This window comes from Lissotriton helveticus, chromosome 2_1 (genome assembly GCF_964261635.1).
Source record: "Lissotriton helveticus chromosome 2_1, aLisHel1.1, whole genome shotgun sequence".
Taxonomy (NCBI): domain Eukaryota; kingdom Metazoa; phylum Chordata; class Amphibia; order Caudata; family Salamandridae; genus Lissotriton; species Lissotriton helveticus.
This window is the reverse complement of record NC_136059.1, coordinates 1338038452-1338059337: the sequence shown is the minus strand read 5'-3', so window position 1 is coordinate 1338059337 and position 20886 is coordinate 1338038452. Positions and strand designations below refer to the sequence as shown.

Sequence of the window (20886 nt, the reverse complement as noted above, 5' to 3'; positions counted from 1 at the left end):
TTTCCGGTCCAGGGAAAACAAGGCTTGGCAGTTCGGGCTGGACTGTTCCCATGAGGCACATGGTCAGACTGATTTGCATATGGACATGTCTGAACTGGAGTGGCGGAGTGAACTAAAGAATGATGATGGAAAGCCAGATCAGTTGACTGGGGGTGAGTGCTTGCAATGTTCAACACTCCGTCCATCATCCCCTTTGGTTTTGCTTTGTTCGCCCTTAGTTGGCAGGGTATGCCCAGACATGGGTCCCTTGCTCCCTTTGCCACTGGATTCAAGCTAGCCTGGCTGATGACGGCTGATTAGCCTGAAACCGGTCCCATGATGCTTGGTTCTGGTCCAGGGAAGGCATGGCTTGGCAGTTCGGGCTGGACTGTACCCATGAGGCACAGGGTCAGACTGATTTGCATATGGCCATGTCTGAACTGGGGTGGCGTAGTGAGCTAAAGAATGATGATGGATTAAACCTAGATAAGTTGACTTGGGGTGAGTGCTTGCAATGTTCAACTCTCTGTCCATCATCCCCTTTGGTTTTGCAGAATATAGTCTAGCTTAAACCGGTCATTCACTCTAATATGTGACCACCTAGTGGTTAACAGATTTTCTGACCAAGCAGTAATACTTTCTTAACCTGCTATTCATGGATATGGACGCTTTAACTTCACTTAGCGTTAACATTTACCACAGTATATAGTCTAGCTTAAACCGGCCATTCGCTCTAAAATGTGACCATCTATCCGTTAACGGAATTCCCGACCAAGCAGTAATACTACGATAGTTTATATCTTTTGACAATTTGAAACTGTCCATGCAATGGATCTACTTACCTGATTGTTCATGGACTTGTATGTTTCATACTCCTTATACGTGACCATCTATTAAATATTGTCAATAATACATTGGCATTTACTTGCCTGACAAGAATAGTACGCTTATTAATGCGCAACTACTATTATATCGGTGACCTGACAACACCTACTTATCATTTATTATAGGTCGCCATAATACTATTGCCCTAGACATAAGATGAAGAGGCTATGAGGTAAGACAAACTATAGTATACCAATATGTTGACGGGTACTCATGAGATAGTGCGGACTAAATAAAATATATTGCCCTTTGCAGAATAAATGTGACAATCATGTGGAAACCCCCAAATTGAACATCTGCAACAAAGGTCAAAATACACAGATTGAGTATGAGATCCCCATCCCCGCACAGTCCCTAAATCACATTTAGATACATAACATGAAAGACATACATGACTAATACTTTCTAGTTGATCTCGATTAGAATACACTTTTTTGCATGATTCAGAATGCATTTCCCATCACAAAAACGAGGCACGGCACTAATATAGGTTGTTACCCATCAGATTATGTACTGAGCACAATAATTAGCACTTACACAAAATCTCAAAAGCTTTACACCACAGTCTTGGGCGAAATTCTGGCGGTCATCTGACCCAAGTGACGGATAGAAGAAACTATATAGATACTCCTCCTGAATCAAATATGCCTTTGTTTTAGATATATAGCCCTGACGAAGTCTGTTGTGATTGGAACAGCAAAAGGTGAAACACGTGTTGGCGAAGGACCGTGTCTAATAGGATTGGAATAAAAGACAACTGAAACCACAACCTCACCTCTGGATTTCTGTGTGCTTAGAGAAGACTTTTTTGTCTGTACATTTTGGACTCTGTCCAACTGAGAAGGAATGGATAGCTCTTTCTCCTCCTGAAGCACTAGAAGATATATGAACAGTGAAGGAACAATTTCATATACTCCCCATGAGTCAAATATGGTTGAGTGTGCCTGCTAAACCCTACCATTGTTTTGATTGTTTATCATAGGAAGAGAGGTGTGCCCACCTTTGCCGACCCCACCCCTCAGGTGGGGGAAGCAAGTGAAGCACAACTTTCAGTCCCTACCATCTCGCAGATGGGGGTCCCCACCAACCAGAGTGAGGCCTATGTGCCCCTTACACTGGAGGGTGGCATAATGGGGGGGTGTACCCACCCCAAGGAAAGGGTCCATTGGCCTGACCTGTCCCTACCTGTAACACCCCTATATTTAGTATTTAAGGGCCACTCCACACCTTGCCTCCTCAGACCAGAACTGAAAACAAGAAGAGAAGAAAAAGGACTGAACAGCCGTGCGGAGAGAAAAGAGGAGGACAACTACTGACTTGGTCCTAGCTCTACCGGCCTGTCCCAGACTCAGACTCCTCCAACAGAACCTCGGTGTGTCCTGCAGCCAGCAGTCCTCGAAAACCCGGAGAACCTGCCCTGCCTTCAAATGCCAAAAGGACTTTTATCTCCCGTGAGCATCAGACTTGCTCCAAACAAACTGACTCTTACTGTGGCCGACCCCGTGAGTCACCTCCACTCGGCTCCTGGCAACCCGAGCCCGAGTGAATCAACCTTTCAAGGATCTCCTTCCAGCAATCCAAGCCTGGATCATAGCGACCCCCAATAAGCAAGCTCCTAAGAAACCTGCCTGCAGTCATCAACTGAGGATCCCCCTAAATCGTGACTGAAGGCGAGCACCCCGACCGACTCCATACCGAAGTGGTCCTAAAGAACCAACCGTGACAGTCCGACCGACTCCGTCATCAACAAAGTGGACCTGAAGCAGAAACTCCCAAATACCCCATTTGCCTACAGCTGCTGACCAATTCGGAGGGATCCTTGGCCAAAACCTGCAACCACATCCAAGATCACATCCAACACCTGTCAGCCCCTGTGCCGCTGGCGGTGTAGTTCTTGTGTGGGCCTTTTGGCCTCCGTGCTGTCCCTGATCCCAGGTGCCTCTGAAGGTGTGACTCGAGTGACCCCTTACACTGAATCCTACACAAGGACCCGTTAACCCGGTTCTGCTTTCAGAGAACTAAGGGGCATATTATCAAGGACAGGCGATACATTATGCTTTATGAATTCCGATCGAAGCCCATGTTAGATGTGAACACATCTAACATGGGCTTCGATTGGAATTCATAGAGCATATTATCAAGGCCATTATCGCCGCTTTATCGGCAGTTTCCTGCCGATAAAAGCGGCGATGATGTATCGCCTGTCCTTGATAATATGCCCCTAAATGTGGCTCGTGATTGCATTATAAAATTGTTACGAATTTGCAGAAGTAGTGACTCTATTTTTCCTTCCCTCAAGAAATGAACCAGCCTGGTATCTAGCGATACCTGGCTGTGTTAGAAAAGTAATTACAGAGTAATCGCCTGTAAATCGATTCACTGCATTTGAATGGTAGTTTAACTGCATATGTGTTGGAAAGTATTGCTATACTTACCTGTACCAGGCCTGGCTTGATTCAAGAAAATAAAATGCAACTAAATAATATTTTTATACAAACCAATTATTCTGAGTTCAGTACTTACGTGTGTGGAATCATTCCTTGCATGAGTGTGTACAATAAATGCTTAGCACTACCCTCAGGTAAGGCCTTACTGCTTGACCACACTACCACAAATATAGAGTAAGGTACTATCTACTTTAACCTCTGCCTACCTATGGGGATCCACTGGACTCTGTGCATTCTTATATACAGAGCCAGCTTCCTACACTTTCACCTGAGTATTTTTCTTGTAATCTGCCCATAAGTGTGTCCCGTGCTCTCAATGCCACTGGAGTCAAGCTATACTGGCTGATGACGGCTGATAGCCAGAAACCAGTCCTATGATGATTGATTCCAGTCCAGGGAAGGCATGGCTTGGCAGTTCGGGATGGACTGTTCCCATGAGGCACAGGGTCAAGGCTGATTTGCATATGGCCATGTCTGACCTGGGTGGTGTGGAGTGCAAAAAAACGATGGATTTAGGCCCAGATCTCTGTACTGGGGTGAATGTATGACGTTCTGCATTCTGCTCATCTATTGTTGTTTTTGCATTTGTCACCCCAAGTGGGATGGGTATGCTCAGACGTGAGTCCCATGCTCTCGACACAACTGGAGTCAAGCTATCCAGGCTGATGATGGCTGATAGCCAGAAACCGATCCTTGGATGCTTGATTCCGGTCCAGGAAAGATGTAGTGTGTTTATCTAGGTACCTATATCGATACTCCTATTTCTGACCCTTGTCCGGATAATAATTCACTAATATCCATACAACGGCACAGAATCCCGTTTTCAGATTAAGTCATAGCGCATGCTGTCACATTAAGCAAGCACTATTCCTCCAGCCCCCTAGAAAGCACACCGAGTTCTCAAAACAAACCAAACCTCCAGCAGACCTGGGAAATCCCCCGCAGCTATTGTTTTGATTTCGCTCGAGAACTCCTGTAAAGAATGCAAGAACGACCAGTTCTTATGACATCCTTACTGACGTATTATGTCCATCCTTACGTCAAACACGGCACCTTTCAGGTATAAATATACCAACGCTGCCCTAAGCAAGACACGGTGGTGATGAGCTTGGAGCAGCGCTACTTGCCGGAGAGCCCAGCTGATGCAGGAAGCCCACGGACGCTGCCCCTCCCTTTTGACGCGCTGAGAGAGACGCTGCCTTTTCTCCTGCCGAGAAATCCAGCCTCCGGCGTTTCCAGCTTACCTTCGCGGGTAACTGGGATACCGAGTCCTGAGACAGAGATACCAGCCCTCCTGCCTTCTAAATCCCAGGTACTGAACTGACTAACCCCTTACAGAGAATTCTTGAGTCAGATTCTTGGCAAAGCAAACTTAACTTAAACTGCTACTTATTTACTCCCGCCCACGTATTAGGCTTAGGTCAGGTACACCGGGGTAGGCGTAGTTAGAAGCACCAGTTGAGTACGATTAGTCAATGTATATATGTATGTATAACTTTTATCCATTTTAAGTATGATATGGCTAAGAAACCATATCAATGCTTTTACAGTATTATTTTATAATCCTGCTTTTACTGTATGCACTTTACTTAACTATAAGTATTGCAATAATAGCGATTCATTTCTCTTGTATGCGAAAAGAGACTGATCAATAAATAACACCTTTTTATTGAACACGCCCGTCTCTTCTTTTCTCTACAATCTGGTGAAACTAAGTATGCACGTATTGACTGAGTAAAATAGCTGTCTTTTGTTTTCACACGACTCTAGAGATATACTCTTGATTAGGGAGAGCAAAGTTGTCATGTTCTATGGTTGTCAGAAACTAAATCCCTTCTTGTCTATCCAGGGAGGTTAAACTCCTCCTTGCCTATTCGAGAAAGTTTCTAGTGAACTCTGAGCTAGCTGGCACACACAAAACTTTAAGTCTAATATCGACAGTAGAAGACCTAGTTAACCTCTGTCCTACGTCTATACTATTGAAGATATTATTCCAATGCGCAGAGCCTATTGGGATAATAGGAACTACACTACATGGCGCCCAACGGTTTGGATAGGCGATAAATCTAACGCAAGGCATTAGAGTAACTCAGTCGTGCTTTTTCACACAGACCCTTTCTCCCGTAATACTCCAAAGACGTCTGGAGTGGGTCAAAGGTTAAATCCGCCAAACTTAGTAGGAGGAGACTCCTATGTATAGTTTTTGGTTTATTCAACGTTGAAGGATACACTGTTCCAAAATATTGTGCACCTAATCTTTGTTTCCGTGGAAACCTGATCTGCAACAAAAAACCTTCCTGTCAGTAAAATGTCAGACAGAGAAGGAGAAAGGGAGGCGGCTAGAATAGCAGCTCAACTCCTAAAGGAAGACACAAGTCTCCTGCAAACTGACCCAGGTGCAATAATCATCCCGGTCGGCATAAGAAAAACTATAACTTTAAAACTTATAGAAAATGGAATGACATCAAGAGGTGGTACAGTCATATTCGTAATTGAGGCACATGAATATCGGCAGACAGAGGTATTCTATTCATGGATAAACTTTCCAGCAGCAAAGCTGTAACAAAGGAATTCCACTATTACAAGATAGAGGAACCTCCGGATGAGTACACTCCTTTCGAGGAGGTGGAAATACCACTAAAATACCAAGAGCACCTGCTCTGGTTTAAAGGCGCCCTAAAACATAATGATCACATCACCAGGCTCGGTCCACTAGGTAGACCAGGAGCAACGTGGCCGGTTCTAGCCAGCTACACACCACATCCAGACATTGAAAAAATGTCAATACCAGAACTTTTAACACAGTTAAAACAACTGATTAAAATACACAGACAATTAGTCCAATATGTAATGCGGACTTCAACAGTCCAACCAGCTATTAAAATTCCACAGCTGACCCCTCATCAGGGGAACACAAATAAAATCACACCACAGAACATACAGTCCTGTCTAGGTAAAGTACCCATTAAAAGGGAACAAATTCCATTCTGGTTAGCACAAAAAATCACTCAAATAGAGGCAGTATTTCCGGATACCACCCCTGTTGAGAAACACAGAATTCTGACTATCTGTCTTCCAATGGGGATCGCACCACATGTGGAGGACTGTGATACTAGGGGTACAGTCTTTGCTTCCATTTACACAAAAACACATGGTGTTCCATCCATGGCGGTAATACCAGAGGTGCTAAAACAAATTCAAAATGAATACGGTCCAGAACCTGCTTTAACTCTGGGTATGAAATTACTGAAAGACTTCAAGCAGGTCTCTGCAATATTACTAGCCAACATAAAGGGGGAAGCAGCAAATGTTGCGATCCGCCAGAGATTGAAAGAAACAGATATAGCAGACCAACCATTTGAACTTGCCAGAATCATAGAAAAATCCTATGAAGAACTAGGAAGAGATAGTTTGGGTGGGAAACCAGTGAAACCCCAACTAATTGAAAATCCTGAAAAGGTATTTATTAAAAATAATCTAAACACTTCAAAAAAGAGCTGGGATGGAAATAAACAATCCACTCCCAAAGAAAAAAAGATTCCAAACCAGAGGAAGGTCTCCGCGGCGGAGAGAAAGATCTCCGGATCAAGGACACAAGTCTCCCCATAGGGAGCCCTCTGAGAAAAAATACAACCTTAGAAATAGGGATAATTTGAAGAAACCTGATAGATATCAAGATATTGATACACGTCCATCTCGATCTTTTCAGACTTCCTCGCAGAAATCGGAAAGAAGAGGACGGTCAGAACACAGGGAAGAGCACGTCAAGTCCAAAGACAAAGAACCTGCTCATCAAAATAAAAAGTTACAATTTCCAAAGAAAAAGGTAGCCAGCATCAAAGTAATCAAACATGCCGAGGATCCTGAGGACTCAGCTGAAAAACGGAGAGTGGGCTCAGACAATGCTAGACAGCGCAGCAGAAGTGAGCATAGCTCGCAAGATCCTGATGGATCATCTGGAGACAGTGGACACGAATGAATACATTCAGGTGGAAACTGCAGATACCAGAGTTAGCAAACCTCATAAACTATATGAAATAGCATTACGTATAGAGGGAGATAAGACTAGGAAAATAAGGGGTCTATTTTGGGATAATCTCTCCAAAGGCTATGACATCCTTTTAGCTGAAAAAGACTGGCCACCGGAGTTTGTCAGGGAGTGCCCTCATGGCGAAGAAATGATTATGCCTGCCTTCTCAAATCATATTCCAATTCATAAAAAATATTCACTTGCAAGAAAATGGGCAGTAGCCCAAGCTCCTGCATAATATAAAAACCATGTGGGATGGGATGAGGACTCTCCTCCTCACAAAATCCAGTTAAAATCTCAACCAACTGCACAGAGGCAGTACCCAATTAAGCAAGAAGCTAAAAAACAGGTCAGGGAGATCTTAGATCAACTTGAATACCAGGGGGTGATTGAAACTTGCACCTCACAAATGAACAATCCTTTGTTTCCTGTCTCCAAGCCAGATGATTCATATCGTCTTGTTTTGGACTACAGACACTTAAACTCATGTTGCAAGACCTTTGCAGTACAAAATTCACACAGTGCAGCACTAATGAATAGCATAGTGCGCAAAAAATACAAAACAACATTAGACATCTCTAATGGATTCTTTTGTCAAAATATAGCACCTGAAAGCAGATATTTGACCGCGTTCTCAATAAACGGCTCGTAGAAAAATTTCTGTTGTTTGCCCCAGGGGTTCAAGAACAGCTCAGGATTATTCTCAGCGAGAGTAACAGAGTTACTACAAATGTATGATGATGAGGCATTATCTTATGTCGATGACATCTATCTAACAGATGATGACTTGGATACTCACTTGAAAAGAGTGAACACCATAATACTTGGGTTCGCAGCAGAGGGTTACAAATTCAACTTCAAAAAGTCAAGAATTGCCCATCCAACTGTCCTATTTTTAGGATATGAACTATCAAGTGAAGGCAAAAGTCTGGCAGACAATTTCCTAGAGAAATGTGCTGTAATCCAAGCACCAAGAACGCTGAAAAACTTACAATCAATTCTAGGTTTCCTGAATTTCAGAAGAACTTACATTATAAATTACGCAGAGAGGGTTAAACCTCTCTATGACCTAATAATAAAACCAGATTTTAAAAGAATCAATTGGACTCAAAAACAAACAGAAATTTTGAGATCCTTACAAACGGACATGTTAGTTAAAACAAAACTACAAACACGCGATAACACACGCAACCTTGTGATTCGAGTCATCCCAGGAAGATGCGGATTCACATACCTAACCTCTAATGAGGGAGAAACGGTACCAATAGCATACAAATCCCATTTGTACACAGAAGCTGAAAAAACATTCAGTATAAAGGAAAACATTGTACATGCGGTCCAAACAGCTATAGCAAAGGAAAGAGCCCAGGCCCAAGGCAGAAGTATTACTGTTATAACAGCAGAATCAGCTTTTGAGGCATTAACAAGCCCATGTAATTTACCTATTATGGCATTAAATCCAAAATGGATACAATGGGAGAATTCCCTTGCTACAGACAAAATAAAATACTACTTTGGCCCGAACATGAAAAAATTAAAAAATCTAGAATATGAAAGAGAATATCCTCTGCCAATCGACATTCTGCCCATACGACAGTACGCCTGTGTAATATATACAGACGGACATGCTCAACCCTCAGTTTGGGGAAAACTAGCCTATAACGCCACATGCGAGATTGTAAAAAACGTGTGGCGCGGAGGTAAATTGAGACCTCTGGTAACAAAATCACACTCGGTAGAAAATAATTCAGAACAACAAACTGAAATAATAGCGTTAAGAATGGCGTTAGATAATGCCGATCGCGAATTCCCGACACAGTGTGCGATTCGTATTACTGCGTCAAATCATACATTAACGATTTACAGAAATGGATTCAAAACGATTACAAAGATGACACAGGTGCCACAATCAAGCAAAAATCGCTTTGGGAACAAGTAGTTCTTATACAGAAAGAACTACCAGAGACTCACGTCATACACTCACTGAGTCATCAGCGTGATGGCGTTCACGTTGCAGGGAATTCATTGGCTGAAACAGCCGCAGCGGAAGCAACTAAATCGGCTTCCGTAGCTACAAAAAAGCGTTCAGGAAAATACATTGACGGGGAAACAATGCTGGCGGTGAAAACGTCATCAAAAGGCGACTACTCAGCGCTACCCATCAACTATCCACTCAATTATACATACATAATCGATGCAAACTCCGTTCCTTTTGCTCAAATCCCTGGAGTGGGGGATATGGTAATTCCAAACACGAACAGGAGAGTCTTGTTAATAGCAGACGCACATATGAGTGAGGGTCTTAGACACCTTAAGGATTCTCTGGAAGAATTACAATCAACATACTGGTGGCCAGGAATGAGCCTGGAACATCACATATTTGTAAAAAAAACTGCCCAGACTGCAACAGAGATCGCAGTGGCGACCGAGACGGTGTATTACCATGGCGTTTCGCTCCAGATTGGATTCAACAATAAAAAGAAAAAACCCAGTATGATTAATGCGTCAAATTAACATATAGAGACTATCAACACTTAAAATGTAGACCCCAGCTCTCGGCTGACGTCTGAACTGTTATATAAAGATTTGCGAGTCTAAAATGGCATATACGCATGGAGCATGCTACATTCTGACCAAATGTCCTGCTTTTAGCTCTCGAGCTTATGGGGGGGCATGGCCGGAATGGGCATTGCATTGCGGTACTCTTGTCCCTTTCATCCTGAGGGAAACGGAATTGTGGAAAGAAAAAAACGTTACATAAAGCAATCTATAACGACAAAGGTATTAGGTTCGGGAGCTGGGTGGGTCAAACATCTAATAAGTGTCCAACGTAGTCTTAATAATCTGCCAAGAAGTTCTCTGAGAGGTCTCAGTCCGTACGAACTATTGTTTGGGACTAGAATGTTAATCCAGGACCTCGATAGTCAGACTTCAGTGGTGAAAGAAAAATGCTTTGATATCAAAGATCGTTTGGCTATTTTACAGGACTTAAACGAAACAAGAAAAGACCTGAGCAACATAAAGTTGAAACAACAGCCAACAACCACTGAAGAGAAACCACCTGTCCCAGCAAGGCCTGTCTGGATTCCAAAAATCGGGGATCTGGTCAGAGAGAAGATCGCGGTAAAGAAGGAATTTGGGCCTTCTTACAGAAAAGCAGTACCTGTCTTGTCTGTCAACGGGACAAGATCAGTAGTATTACCGCCCCTTGCTGGTAAAAAGGAGAACCGAGTTGTATCCATCGACCTGGTTAAACCACAACCATGTGGCCGATAACAAGTAGTAAGCCAAGTGGACTCCCAAGAAGTAGTAGAACACCAAAGTTTGCTACAAATACAGAGGTTCAAACTGAGAGACTAATCACAATTGATAAACCTACAGTGAATCAACAAGGACTATGCAACAAAGCCATGGAACTTAAACCTCTTGAAACCCAAATCAAAATCTTACATCAAGAAACACCAATCTACAATGATGTAACCATTGACTATGCTAATGAAACAAAGCAAATTCCAAAAGCGAAAAGGAATCCAGAAGCAATTGAAACAATTGACAGAACAGCATCAGGCTACTTCATCAACTTCGATGATTTTTCTGAGGATCCAAGTGAACCTGGGGAACAGCCAACACCAAAAACTTTTAAAGACAAAATACAGGAACTCTTTCACCAATTAAAAGAAACCTATCTGATTTCTCCATGGATTGAACTTTGGGTGGCACTAGGAGTATTCATCCTCATACTTTGGCTCATCATGGTACTATGCTTGGGACATTTCATTGAGGGAAAATATGTTACAATGGACACAGCAAGTCAGAATATCAACTTGGTCCTGAAACCACACAAATCTTCACACATCTAGAAAAGAGAACTTTCTTCAGTGAACTTCACAGCCAATCCTATACCCGGTGGGGTAGCATGGGACAAAACTGATTACAAAATCTATGGTCCGGTTGAGCTCCTGAAGTATCCACATCAATTCAAGATTTCATTAAGTGACTTTGTAAAACCAAGCACATTCGCTGATGATTGGGACTTAATGATATGATGTCTGATCTAGTGTTGTCAGCTAAATTTACAGAACATGATTATTTACAGGGTTCATCTAATTATGACCAGATGTATTGTTTTAACCACTATGGTAACCATTATCTGCATAAATCTGCTCAACCTAGAAATGTTTTTAATTATAATCAATGGGAACATTGTGCAACTCCACCGAAAGGCAGTTCAAAAACATTTTATGAAAAATGTTCATATTTCTCAGGGTTTAACACAAGTGATGCAGAAACATTTTATTTCAAACTGTTAAATAAGACAGGAATGAAAACCATGCTTACAAATACAAAATTAATCTATTCAGAATCATTTTTTGACAAAATGAATACATTCGGTTTTGATTTCTGGAACAATAACATTGAAACAAAGACAATCTGGGGTACAAGAGATTGGCAGGTGCAAGGTATAGAATCATTATTTAGAGCCTGCATGATCCCAGAACAAATTATATTCTTGAATGATACAATTCAACAGACAACCTGTCTTGGCCTAGCCAAAATTAAAGATTTAAACATACCATCTATTCCAAAGCCAACACCTGACAGTAATAGCACTACAGATGTTGAGATAGACGTATCCCATATTTTAAACCAAAACAGAACACATCCTGAATGGAAAAAATGGTTGATCTGGCCCACAGACACAAATAACTGTCAAGATAGATTCCTGAACAAAATACAGGGGGTTCACATTGACCAGGCCAGACCCTAGATACTCCCAAAGACAACATCCAGGGATAGTAACTACTTACAGTGTAGGGAAACTCTGCCTCGAATGGCTACAAACATCCACACTGGCAGAAATTAAGCAACACTTGACTTTACTTAAAGAAGGTGCTGACTTGCGTGATTTCATTATGGGACCACGCAAACAGCGTCAAAAACGTTTCATAGCGGCCTCTATATATGCAGCTTACAACGAAGCTTGGAAAGTAACTCAAATTGAAACAGCAGAGAAAATACGGGAAATTGACCGTGTTAATTTGGAAAAATCACTTATTGTTGTGGACAATGGGTTAATGACTCTGTCTTCCAGAATATATTCACTGGACAGTATTGTATCTTCTGCAATCGATATAATAGAGCAAGACTTACTGATGTTGCAACACGGTCAGTCCCAATTACGTTCTATTGTACAGCTTGGCTGGACATTACAAAATCTGCGTTCAGGCTATGTGCCTTGGCGTTTAATCAACACACCGTCATTATTCAGTATCTTTAACCTTACTGATACACAAATCAGCTTGGCACAATAGGGTGCTGATTATACAATTCTGAGCATTGAAAAACTTGAGAGATTACCATTGACAATGTAAGAACGACCTGTCATTGAATGGTTAATACACGGAATCATAACTATTCCAATAACGACTTTCCAGTTTTGGTACTGCCAAAAATATATACAGGCAGGCCAGTATGAAAGGTTGGGTAAAGGATACATTAAGTCAACATGGAACTTACCTTATACACACACATGTTATAGTAATAAAGGCCAGAGTGTATTTCTTAGTGGTAATAATTGTGAGACATCACTAAGTGGAATACTTCTGTGTAAAGGTATAAGTTTGCATGGGGCCTGTGAAGGAACTTCAAATAACCTTTCATGTCACCAGCTCGGCACACCTGCAACACAAATAGAACCATTCTTTGAAAGGCTTTCTAACGGGAGTTACATTCTAATTGTAGATCACAGATGTTGTGGCTTGCTGCCAGGAAAACCTTATCTGGTAAGCGTGACTTACATGGTCATTTGCTGTGAGCGAGTATTGTTCCCGAATGACACCCCAGACAGGGAGGGAAGGTTATGGCCCAGTTTGAAAATCACTTCTATTCGAATTGATACTTTAAGCAGAATGAAGACTGTGCTCCTACAGACACCAACCCATTTGACGTCATCAAAAGAAACGTATGATCTCCAAGTTGCAAGGACAACGGGAGAGATACATGCATTGTTATCAACAAATTGCCCCCTACACTTCGCAGAAATGCTAAACGAAATCTTAAACATTTCTGATACAAGTGGTATCGCGAGTGTATTTAAGACAGTTTTTTCGGGACTGTTAACCACATTCAAAGCAGTCCTGGGTATTTTTCCAAATTTCGTCCATTCCATCTTTGGCGGACTTCCACTCCTGTTGGGACTCGTAGCAGGCATTTTATTTTTGCTACTCTTGCTTCGTTATGGCAAGCCGTGTCACAGACAAGACTCCAGCAACAATGGAAGAAACGATCCTAGCTATACGCTACCGGGACCGCATAACTAAAGTCCTTGGATTAGCCCGGCTACGAGATCTAAATATGACCTGGTTTCTTTCGTTCAGACCCATATGGCAGAATTCTGTTATGCCTGTATTGAGATGCATGCTATGCGGCGAGGAATGCGTGTTGGACACCTGTCTTACACTACAATCAGAAGTACCATTGGATGCAGATACTTTGTTGGGTCCAGTAAAGGCTCATGCATTGTGCTGTCCCCAGCGGCTACCTATCCTGATGACGGCATTCGTGGAGACTTCACCACTACGATTGAAGGGTAGGGAAGTACAGGATGAGAGCAGCATCGACCAGGTACGACCTTCTGTGAGCAGTTCTGATCAAACCATCCTTGAAAGCGAACATGCGCATGACTGCATGGTAGCGACATTTTCCAACCTAGTCGAACTTTCAGCAGAAGCTGTAGACTGTTTTTTCGAGAGTCTGTCTGAAATGATGTTTTCACCCGAACAGAGAGAATAACTTTAAACAAACGAACACACAGCGTTCCCTGAACTCTGAAGTTGGCCTTCAGCTTTTGGAAAACAAAGCTACTGTGAACTATTGTTTTTTTCTCTCCCCTGAAAAGCGAAAACTTTTCTCCCAAGCCAAAATATTTACCTTTTTTTTTTTTTGGCACTTGTCTTCTGCTTAAAGTAAAACTATTCCTAGAGAACAGAGCTTCTATTTTTAGGAAACTCTAAAGACATTACGTTACCTCAACCTCTAGCTTATTTACAAATAATTGTATTTATATGTGATGAAGTTGCCTCGCACTTTTCTTCTGTATTAAGAGCCATTTCATGTGTAATTTTCGCAAATCATTCATGCTGATATATAATGTGCATCTCCTTTTTGAATGATTATACTGCTTGAATGCATACAGTACCTATACTCATTTTCGTGTATTTCGCTAAAGCCATTTTTAAATGCAAAAAATGTATTTTGGGGTGGTTCGGTATACACATGCAGTATTAGTTATGTTTACTATTGCTTAGTTAGTAAATATGGACATAAAAGCGTGGAGTGGGTGTAGTGTGTTTATCTAGGTACCTATATCGATACTCCTATTTCTGACCCTTGTCCGGATAATAATTCACTAATGTCCATACAACGGCACAGAATCCCGTTTTGAAATTAAGTCATAGCGCATGCTGTCACATTAAGCAAGCACTATTCCTCCAGCCCCCTAGAAAGCACACCGAGTTCTCAAAACAAACCAAACCTCCAGCAGACCTGGGAAATCCCCCGCAGCTATTGTTTTGATTTCGCTCGAGAACTCCTGTAAAGAATGCAAGAACGACCAGTTCTTATGACATCCTTACTGACGTATTATGTCCATCCTTACGTCAAACACGGCACCTTTCAGGTATAAATATACCAACGCTGCCCTAAGCAAGACACGGTGGTGATGAGCTTGGAGCAGCGCTACTTGCCGGAGAGCCCAGCTGATGCAGGAAGCCCACGGACGCTGCCCCTCCCTTTTGACGCGCTGAGAGAGACGCTGCCTTTTCTCCTGCCGAGAAATCCAGCCTCCGGCGTTTCCAGCTTACCTTCGCGGGTAACTGGGATACCAAGTCCTGAGACAGAGATACCAGCCCTCCTCCCTTCTAAATCCCAGGTACTGAACTGACTAACCCCTTACAGAGAATTCTTGAGTCAGATTCTTGGCAAAGCAAACTTAACTTAAACTGCTACTTATTTACTCCCGCCCACGTATTAGGCTTAGGTCAGGTACACCGGGGTAGGCGTAGTTAGAAGCACCAGTTGAGTATGATTAGTCAATGTATATATGTATGTATAACTTTTATCCATTTTAAGTATCATATGGCTAAGAAACCATATCAATGCTTTTACAGTATTATTTTATAATCCTGCTTTTACTGTATGCACTTTACTTAACTATAAGTATTGCAATAATAGCGATTCATTTCTCTTGTATGCGAAAAGAGACTGATCAATAAATAACACCTTTTTATTGAACACGCCCGTCTCTTCTTTTCTCTACAATCTGGTGAAACTAAGTATGCACGTATTGACTGAGTAAAATAGCTGTCTTTTGTTTTGACACGACTCTAGAGATATACTCTTGATTAGGGAGAGCAAAGTTGTCATGTTCTATGGTTGTCAGAAACTAAATCCCTTCTTGTCTATCCAGGGAGGTTAAACTCCTCCTTGCCTATTCGAGAAAGTTTCTAGTGAACTCTGAGCTAGCTGGCACACACAAAACTTTAAGTCTAATATCGACAGTAGAAGACCTAGTTAACCTCTGTCCTACGTCTATACTATTGAAGATATTATTCCAATGCGCAGAGCCTATTGGCATAATAGGAACTACACTACAAAGACATGGCTTGGCAGTTCGGCCTGGACTGTTCCCATGAGGCACAGGATCAAGGCTGATTTGCATATTGCCATGTCTGACCTGGGGTAGTGTGGAGTGCAAAAAAACGATGGATTTAGGCCCAGATCTCTCTACTGGGGTGAATGTATGACATTGTTCTGCATTCTGTCCATCAATTGTTGTTTTTGCATTTGTCACCTCGAGTGGGATGGGTATGCTCAGATGTGAGTCCCATGCTCTCGACACCACTGGAGTCAAGCTATCCAGGCTTATGACAGCTGATAGCCAGAAACCGGTCCTTGGATGCTTGATTCCGGTCCAGGAAAGACATGGCTTGGCAGTTCTGGCTGGACTTTTCCCATGAGGCACAGGGTCAAGACTGATTTGCATATGGCCATGTCTGAACTGGGGTGGCGTGGTGGGCAAAATAACGAAGGATTAAACCCAGGTATAAGACTAGGGGTGAATGTTTTGCCAATGTGCAACATTCCGTCCATTATCTTGTGTGTTTTGCTGTTCGCCCTATGTGGGAAGGGTATGCCCATACGTGGCCCCTGTGCTCATTACGCCACTGGAGTCAAGCTATCCTGGCTGATGACGGCTGATAGCCAGAAACCGGTCCTAGGGTGCTTGATTCCAGTCCAGGTAAGACATGGCTTGGCAGGTCGGGCTGGACTGTTCCCATGAGGCACAGGGTCAAGACTGATTTGCATATGACCATGTCTGAACTGGGGTGGTGTGGTGAGCAAAATAACAATGGATTAAACCCAGATCTGTGACTAGGGGTGAATGTTTTGCCAATGTGCAACATTCCGTCCATCATTTTGTGTGTTTTGCGGTTCGCCCTTGTGGGCAGTGGCGTAACACAGGCCCACGCAGCCCCCATGGTGCGGGGGGGCCTCTAGCTCCAAGGGGCCCACTCGGCACTGCACTGATGCCGGAGTGCTCCTGATTGAGCCCGGAGGGGACCCCTCTAAGTATTGTGCAGGGAGGCCCCCTCACTTTTCGTTACGCCAGTGCTTGTGGGAAGGGTATGCCCAGACGTGGGTCCCAAGCTCACTACGCCACTGGAGTCAAGCTATCCTGGCTGATGACGGCTGATAGCCAGAAACCTGTCCTAGGATGCTTGATTCTGGTCCAGGGAAGACATGGCTTGGCAGTTCGGGCTGCACTGTTCCCATGAGGCACAGGGTCAAGACTGATTTGCATATGGCCATGTCTGAACTGGGGTGGCGTGATGAGCAAAATAACGATGGATTAAACCCAGATCTGTGCCTGGGGGTTAATGTTTTGCCAATGTGCAACATTCTGTCCATCATCTTGTGTGTTTTAACGCTTTACGGGGCCCTGAGCATTATCGTCGCTGGGTGCTAGAAACTGCCTCTTTCATCCTCCCCCCTGGTTTAAGTGTGCTGCCCGGGGGACAGACGAGATGACTTAGCACGGGACCCCACCACATCTGAGGGGTTTTTGTTTGAGCTCGCCGCTTCTGCCTGGCCTGTAGTGATGAAGGGCCCAGGCCCATGTACTGACTGACCCCCTGCAGCCACGCTGAGCCTCGCCAAGTGAGCCGTCACCTGCCTTGATACCGCAGCTCCCCCCTTCTTGGCTCCTTCCTAAGGGCTTCGCCTGACTGCCTGGGAGAGAGCACGGTCAGACATCTTGCACGACCAAAGCTGTGCAGTACCTTGGAGCCTCCAAACAATTCCTCCAGAGCCCGGAGTAATGAAGGGCTTGGGCCTCCACACACGCAGCTTCCCTGCAACCACACTGTATACAGCGCGCCCCTGGGGTCTGAACCACGAAAGCAACCGAAACATCAACTCGCAGGCTAACATCGTACTACTGGGTCCTGGGCATTGTCGTGGCTGGGCGCTTGTAACTGTGGTTCTGAAAATTCTGGACTCGTGTAATAAACTTTGTCGTAGCATGACGATTTTTATATCAAAAGACCGTGAATGGCTAGTACACTATGTACAAGCATTTTCGTCATATTCGAGAAGCGATTTCACCTCGAAATCGTCATTTTCGTCCTGAACCCTTGGCTTCCATTTTGTGTACGCCAGCCATTTTGTGAGTTGCCCTCACATAGGCTTATAACTACAGCCAAATTCGATATCAAAGGACACGTACACCTTATTTGACTTTTCTGTGACCTGGGCAAGCTGGAACCATTGCCCCAGGCCAAACCTGTTCGGTCAGTTCCTCTCCCAGTGGCCGAACGAGATAGCATCACGGCACAACATGCCATAAACCCTTTTCATCGCACACACACCCTGCCTAATCTTGCTCACACCTGCCCCTGCTCTTTTCTCTCTTGCTTTATGATGAGGAGGTGCCCGTTTTTATTGGGGGTCCACCGATATCTGATGAAAATGTTGAGCCTTGCCTGGTAATTTGTTGCGGGCTGGACAAACTGAAATGTGGGCTTGTCATCATGACTCTGCTTTTCCTTTGTAGTGAAAATATGTGAATAGTCTACTGTAAATCTAAGAATGTTTGCCTGGAGCTTAATATTTTGTATAAAAAGAGAAGCCTGGCTTTGTAAGATTGAGCAGTCTCCTGAGAATATACACACCGTGTTGTTGTACTTCTAGGACGCCTGTTACTTGGTTGCAGCCAATAAATTCGATCTTTGACTTCACCTAGAAGACTCTGAGTTTCTGTGTCTGAATCAGGAAAGTACCCGAGGTCTTTGGGTGTACCCTGACACCACTGGGTTACCGGATCGGTACCGGTTCTGAAAAACCCAGTACCTCAGCTGGCGCCCAACGTGGGGCGATTCCAGCGGTACCGGTCCAAGCCTGAGGTTCGTGAGGAGCTTCGTGTGAAAATTCTGGAGGAAGGCCGCCACTTCATCGACCCCTGCATGTCGACGTGGTCCGAAAGTCTTTGCTGCGAGGTTCCCCGCTTCCCGACGGCTACAAAGGACTGCTGCCCTGGCTATTGCCCTGATTTGGACCCTTGATGTTTGGTAGAGCGAAACGATAGACGAGTCTTCTGGTGACGTCATCGATATCTCAGTTAAGTATAAGTGGAGCGTCTCCCAGTCCTTAGTTGGTTCTTAGTTTTGGGTATCCCTTCGGGATCTTTGATTTGGAACTTGCAAGTACCAAAGCCGAAGGACTCGTGTATTCACGAGAATATCGTAATCGATAATCCTTTGAAGTTTGAAGCTAGTCTAGAGAGCGAAGATGCCTGGTCTTAGCAGACTTGGAAATTTGTTTTGTTGTGGTAGTAATAGGGATTCCCGATTGGAGGACTCGTGTCCGGTTCCTCCGATTGGAACTCCAACTTATGAGCTGTATGTGAAACATGGAGTAGGCCCCATCACATATAATGAAGTATGGATCAAATACACCAGAAAAGATGGTGTTTTAAAATGGCCCCAATATGGTAGCTTTGACACGGAAATCTTAGATAACCTCGAAGTTAAACTTTTTAAGAAGAAAGCCCGGCCGGCAATGTTTGACTCTTTCCGCCTATGGCGTAAGGAAGCCAAACAGAAGGAAATTAAATTAGCGAAGAAAAATAAGAGAGAAAGGGGTATTTTGATAATGCAAGCTGCTATGCAGTTTAAAGACAATGAAGAAGAACAGATGAGTGAGCAGTTGCACAGGCAACGTAAAATGGTGATTGATAAATGTTATCCTGTTTTGCCGCCTCTTCAGCAAGATGCAGCAAAAGAGCTTGAAAAAGATCCCTTAATGGCGCATTTGTTGAGTTCGCCACCCCCTTATGCGCAGAATGCTACAGCACCTCCGCAACCTTTAGTTGCGCAACCCGTGATTGCACTGCCTCCACAGCACCCACCAGCTACTCTTCAGCTGGCTCCTGCTCCTCCGGTGCAGCCTCCTGAAGGGCCACCGACTTTTACATCTGCTCTTCCTATACTTCCTACAACTTTGACTACTATAACGACTACCACTCCTGGTACTCCTCCTGACACTGCCTCTGCATCTGCCTCGTCTCACCCTGCTTTCCCGCTTGTCTTTTCATCGACTTCTCCTTCTGTTCGACAGAGAGTGGCTAGTACTGTTACTAGTATTCTATATCCTTTCTTTGGAGCAGCAAGTCCGGCTCCTGTCTCTGAGCATAAACAGTTGCGTAGTCCACAGCCTGATTCTAGGGAGAAGGAAACATTGAACCATTTGGCACATAGATGGATGACTGACTCGACAAGATATGGTCTAGAGTCTGTTATGGATGTCTTCCATCAGTGGGAAGCATCAAAGCAGAGATACGTTTTTGAGAAAATGTGCGTTTTTCTATGTGAAGACTTAGAGGAAAATGATTTGGACTCTAATCCGCCCGAGTTGAGCCACGTACGGTTCGAATTTTCAAAAGGCACAATTGTGGGTTCAGATGTTGAGAAAGCAGTTGCGACGTTGTTGTCGCTTAGGACTGAGGGTGCTTCTAAGTCGTTGTTTGAGTCTGATTCTTCTGTCAAGAAGAAAGGAAGACAATATCCCATGAGAGAAGTTCCCCCATAATGGAGGGAAGGGGACCTAGTAGCTAACCCACCTATTCAGCCTCATTTTCAGCGTGTGTGGGTACATGTCCCATGGAAGCGAGCTGAAGTTTTGGCCCTTAAGCAGACATTGCCTGATCCCCGTAAAAATCCCGCAGGGTATTACAAAGAGTTGTCACAGACTGCTGGGTCATGTATCATGAATTTAGCGGATATAGACATGTTGTTTGGGAACGTTGTTCCACAGCCTTTATGGGGAAAGATTCGTCATACAGATCATGATCAGGAGTTGGGTGACTAATGGGCTAATATTGCTGCTGCAGATGCCCTACAAATTGGTGGTGCTAAGCCTGAGCCTTTAGTAGCAGAACTTCCTGGTAAGATCATTGATTACATGAAAACTATAATGCCTGCGATGCAT

The 20886-nt window shown here is 43.7% G+C and overlaps 1 protein-coding gene across 3 annotated transcripts in view; it reads left to right on the top strand.

The window, feature by feature from the left end:
- The window catches only part of LOC144818641 (UDP-glucuronosyltransferase 2A2-like), a 370404-nt gene that overhangs the window by 173163 nt on the left and 176355 nt on the right, over window positions 1–20886 (top strand). The gene's annotated exons all lie outside the window — the stretch shown is intronic.